The following is a 6,178-nucleotide window of genomic DNA, read 5'->3' as shown; positions in this document are numbered from 1 at the left end:
TTTTTCCTCTTAAAGATGGATCGTTAATTCATCTCTGAGCAATAGAGGCTAACAAAGTAATTATAAACCATATGAAAAGTAACTATATTATTCTTCTAGCAGATGCATATATTTGATGATATTATTATTAGGATATCTTGCTTGTACAACAACATCCGCCGTTTTCACAAGTTTCCCATAATCCCACAAGACTAACATGAGTTTGACAGTAGTCTCTGCAAGAATCTCCACACGGCTGCTTTGGGAAGCATTTTTTAAAATCTTGATTTATTCCATAACCTATTTTAACAATAATTATTGTATCAATATCACAATCATAAAAAGATAAATAAAGTGTTCACTGTAAAAGAACAAGTATAATCGAATTGTAATAAGAAGCTAGTACCAAGAGTGCGGTCGGAGCAATGAACAGAGGACACAATGAAGAAGATGCTGAAAATAATTGCCACTAACATTTTCTTGGTGATAGCCATCTCTAATGAAGTTTTCTTCATCTTTTTCGTTTTACTAGAGAAGGTTCTATATATAAGAACACCTATATGTGTAAAAAGATATTTTGTGGTCAGAAATCTTTCAATTTAATTTTTAGATTATAACCAAAAAGAAAGAAAAAGATTATCTTTCCTAATTATGTTTCAATATTGGTGGGATAATATTTTATTCTTTTATCAATACTATTAAAAGAGAATGAGTCCTAAAAAATCTACTTATGAAAGTTGTTTGAATTCTTTCATCAGATTTATTTATTTTGGTCTTACTTGATTTATATGTCTGTAACAATATATTACTCAAGACCATATATTTACCCGATTTTTTCTTCTTTCTCTAACAATACGTTAGTATTAATTAATATTGATACCAAAGGGAGAAAGAACCAAATTATAGAAACTCGGCCTCATGTGCATTTATGTACATGCAACCGTCTATTTATTGTTTATTGTTTATACTTCTTTATTAAAACGAACTGCATACTTAATTAGTACAATACTAAGGAAATTATAAAGTTTTGATCAATGGCATGTTGTGTAATTACTCTAGTTAACAAAGGGGTTTTAAATAGAATAGGTGAGGGAGCTTGTGGAGTTGCCACGTAAGAAATGACACACTTGTAATAAACACATGAACTAAAAGTTATTTATTTTTAATGCTCCTCAAATAATAATAAAGGGATACATAACTTTTTCATGATGGACCATCTAATAATACAATCATCCAACTAAAAACATGGTTCAAATATTATATTATTACTCTTTATTTTATGTAATACACTTCTTTTATAAATTAATTATATCTCTCATCATAGTGATTGTTAATCAATAATGTTCTACACTATATTTTATGCTCATGATCTACAATATTTTGACATCTATACTATTAAAAGGGAAATATTCTTAAAAAATCTACTTAACCAAAGTTGTTAGATCATTTCATTAGACTTAACTATTTTTTTGGTCTTTCCTTATATTTTTCTAACTATATAAATAATTTACATAATTTAAATGAATTCATTTATTATTCTCGCATTATCTATTATACAATTACCCTAACAATAAATCCACATGAATATATGACAGATTATTCAAACATGTTTACACATGGCGTGATCATTACCACATATAGTTCCATTAATAGTATAAAATTTTAATGGTTTACTTATGTTTAATATATGTTGTAATGGAGAATTCTCTGGTGTATAACAATTTTTTTTTTCATTTTTACGTGAATTGGAAACTAAAATCCATAATGTCAACTATTCAACTATGAAACATTAATTTAATTGATTACATGCAATCAATTATTAAGATTTGATCGTACATTCTTATATATGAACTAAATGATTAATCTTATCATAAAAAATATCAAATGGGTCTAAACGGGTTGAAGATTTAAATGAAATTGGTAAAAAAAGACTGGTTTAAATATAACATATTTATTTATTTTACAAATTCTAACAATGCATATGATACGTTTTATTGAATTTTCACAAATGTAAAATATCTTGCGTTTTAAATCGGGCAGTTTAGGTTGTTTGGAAAAAAAATATAAGATAAATAATTAACTATTAATTATTTGAATAAAAAAAATTCGAGTCATTAGTTTTTTTTTGCATAATTTGGTTTATAAATAGTATTTTTAGGATATTTGATTATTTAGAATTTAAATATAATAAATATTTGTAGGTAGATAGTTTGTATTTTAAAAATTTAAGTATTCATTTGGTTTTCAATTCAGTTTCTATTTTTCGATTCCAAAGATATGTGATATGCTCGGTTTCTTATGAAATTCAGCTTAATTTTAGTTTTTTTTTTCAATCGGGTACGGTTCAGTACACTCAGGTAAATGTACCCAAACTTATACATTATATTATATATAAATTATATAAAAGTAATATATTTAATTTTAAAAATAAATCTGCGCTTTCTAAGCGCGGATCAAAGTATAGTATGGGTCAAAGTCTAGTAGACACTTAAACAAGTATATATAAAAATGAAACAAATATATTTAGATTTACTGCATTAATGATTTGATTTATTTGTTCAAGCATTAATGATTTGATTATTTGTTCAAATCTTCCCGTATTTAGTTGGTGATTCTCTAATTTTAAAAAATCCCATCTTACTGACTTCGTAGTGTTTGAGATCCATGATTATAACGGTCCGACTGGTGACGACTTCGCAGTGTTTGAGATCCATGATTATATGGGTCCGACTGGTGACCTTTCTGGAAACAAGAAGAACGAATAGGAAATGAACGTATAAGAATAAAATTGCAAGAATGAAACTGAAAGGTTGTTTTATCCCATATTTAACAAGAAATTAATTTGTTCTTTATTTCTCTACAAAAAATGAATGGTAAGAAATGAAAATGAAAAATTATTTCTTATGAAATGTGATTTTTTTAAGGAATGCTAGGAAATGGTAGTAGATATTCTATTAAAAAGAGAAGTACAATTTTTATCTAGCATAAAAAATTATATTAGGTCTATTTCATCAATTTGATTATTTACATTAATCTATTAAATATATTAAATTACTAGAAAATCTTAATAATTATAAAGATATAAATAATAAATCATTTTTACGTGTAATTTTAAATTTTATTTTTCGTAATAAAAAAATCAGTTGAGAAAAAATCTAACAATTTTTTTATTTAATTTATTAATTAATTTTGTAATTAGTCATGCTGATAAAAAAAAATTTGGTTATAGGGTTTTCTACAAAAAAAAACTCTCAGTGTGGTTGTCGTTTTGAAAATTAATTGATGTGACAGCCGTTTACTATTTAACAGAAATCAAAACTACGTCATTTTGATATTAAGCATTAAACTAAAAATGTTGCATCCGACGGGATTCAAACCTTGCACCTGACACAACTTAACAAACGAGCAAACCAACTCTCCTTCTCTTTTTGTTCTTGGTTTCAATTATCTTCAAGCATAACCAAAAGCTTTGGTAGAAATTACAAAAATAATCAATTTATGGAAGAATCTCCTAGACATTATTTGTAAAGTGATTTTGACACATGTTTTCTCTATAATTACTTTCACTAAATAAATATGACATGACATACTACAATTGATGACATGACTTATGATTAAATGTGACATGAACAATTATATTTTTAGTAAACTTTTTAGAATATGGTAGTAAATTATACATCACCATTAAAATATATCATTAAAGTAAATTATACATCATCATTAAATATGGTAGTAGATTTTCTATTAAAAAGAGAAGTAGAATTTTTATCTAGCATAAAAATTATATTAAGTCTATTTCATCAATTTGATGATTTACATTAATCTATTAATTGATGTGGCAGCCGATTACTATTTAACATAAATCAAAACTACGTCATTTTGATATTAAGCATTAAACTAAAAATGTTGCATCCGACGGGATTCAAACCTAGCACCTGACACAACTTAACAACCGAGCCAACCAACCCACCTACCAGACATATTTATTTAATATATGGGAAAATTATATGTTTACCACTTTCATACTACCACTTTTCATTTTTACCACCACTAAAGGGACATTTTCAAAAACGGCTATTTGCGTTTCGATTGAAACTGCACCATTTCCATTTTAAATTCGTTCTTAAACGAAAATAAGTCTTGTAGCATTCTTAAATCGCGAATTAGGGTTCTAAGAGTGGAGAATTGGTGCTTTCAACTCAACCTTCAAAATTTCAATTGATTATGTGATTCATGATGATTTAAGTCAATTTCTTCAGTTCTCTGCTCTATTTTAAGATAATTGAGCAAGAGAAGGGCCATGACGTTGAGGTAAGTAACCAGAGACCTTCTTTGATAATTTTTTTGTATCAATTGATAATTTGATAGATTGCTTGATTTTCTCATTGGTGAACGATTCCCTTACAGCTTTGACCTCTTTCTACACTGGTGGATATTGGAGCAGCAAAGACGAATATCATGGAGATGAAGTTCATGAAGGCGGTAGAAGAGCAGCTGATGGTTTTACTTTGCAGTCGGTTCTCGCACTTGTGGAATACATAGGCTACAAAGATAACATGAACCAAGTATCATGGTTTCCACCTAAAACTCCTGAGAAAAAAGAAGACATCCGACGATGAATGAGCAAAATGGTTCACTATTCAATGATGTTGTTTATCACAAGAGAAATGATCCTTATATGTGTAGGCATCGTAATATGTGAGGCTCGTTGAATGATGATGAGGATGAAGATGATAATAGGAGAGCGCTAATGAGAATCTCTTATATATTAAAAGAGAAGCACTGTTACTTAATGCTTTCACACTACATTTGACACGTGACAGCTTCACATCGATTTAAATTTGAGTATGCTGACGTGTCACCCTCACAATCATTTAACAATAAATGTGCTCACACACTAATTTTTTAACTCCACCGCAGATAATTTAAAGTGTTGACACTAATTTTTTTTAATCAGTTCATTTTTAGTTCTTGCATTTTTAATCTTTGTATTAGTGAACTGAAATTCACTTTGTACTACTACTAAATAATATCATTTTAAAAGAAAAAAATTCAAAATCATTAAAATTCACACCAACTAAAATGCTGGAATGAGAATGTTTTTAGAAACTGAAAGATTCGTATATTGTCGAAGTTAGCCATGGTTAAGGTTTATGTACACGAAGACAATAAATAATTGTGATTGGTTATTAAGGAAATTGAGGTAAAAAATGTCACACACAGAGTCAGATCTTTAGTTTAGCCAAATATTACTTTTTTTTACAAAATTTTCATATCAAACCAAGAATTGGAAACATAATCAAATTGCTACAAACAATCAGAAATCATAAAAGCTTTAAAAGAAGAAGAAAATTCATGAACCGATTGAAAAAGCAAAATTCAGGTGCCGACTGAAGAGATCATATTATTTTCCACTTAACTCTAACAATTTTCACTTGATTGTATCGTGTTTTTATTATATTTACCAATTATTTTTATAAGAAAATACGTTATTGGTTATAAACTACGCCAGTTTTGCAACATGTCCAACAACATTGACACGACGCCCAACCGTTTTTATTGGTATTCTTAAAGTATGATCCAATAATTATGTATGTGAACGAGCTTAGAATATTTATTTTACATTTATTTTATTTTGCTTTATATTATCCGAAGAAAGTAAGTCTGTGCAAAATATCTAGATCCGAAGAAACGAACTGAACTAGATTTGAAAGTAATACTAAACACAAACTAAAACTGATTTAAGTACTCAGATAGATCTAAAAGTTTAATATCCAGATAAGCAGATCTGAATCTGATCCAAACTAAAATATTTTGGATACCAAACATATCTAAATCACAATTATATACTTAAATATGTTAATTATTTTTATTTTTATATCTATTAGATATTCAAAAATATGAAAATATCTAAAAATTATCAACATAGTCACAAGTAAATATCTAAAAATAACAAAAATGTTCAAAATACTGAAAATATTTATTTTTTCTCCATCCAAATATTTAAATTGAACTAATTTTATGTAAATTTAAATATTTACTCTTACATTATTCAATTTTTTATGTTTTATATTATTTATTTTTGGATTTTTAGGATTTAAGTATATTTAATATTTTATTAAACTCGAATCCGAACCGAATCCGCAATGATTCAAACCAAATCCAAACCAAAATTTGTAAATATTTGAATACGATTTAA

At 27.2% G+C, this 6,178-nt stretch overlaps 1 long non-coding RNA gene across 1 annotated transcript; it reads right to left on the bottom strand.

Moving 5' to 3' along the window:
* On the bottom strand, positions 1-5,857 carry LOC111200075. Its single transcript, XR_007321012.1, has 2 exons — positions 386-5,857; positions 1-279 (listed from the first exon to the last, which is right to left on the bottom strand). It is a non-coding gene; the product is annotated as an uncharacterized LOC111200075 (long non-coding RNA).
* Positions 5,858-6,178: the final 321 nt, after the last annotated feature.

The sequence above is a fragment of the Brassica napus genome, chromosome C3, assembly GCF_020379485.1.
Source record: "Brassica napus cultivar Da-Ae chromosome C3, Da-Ae, whole genome shotgun sequence".
NCBI lineage: Eukaryota > Viridiplantae > Streptophyta > Magnoliopsida > Brassicales > Brassicaceae > Brassica > Brassica napus.
The sequence above is the reverse complement of the archived record's forward strand: the minus strand, read 5'-3'. Positions and strand labels throughout refer to the sequence as shown.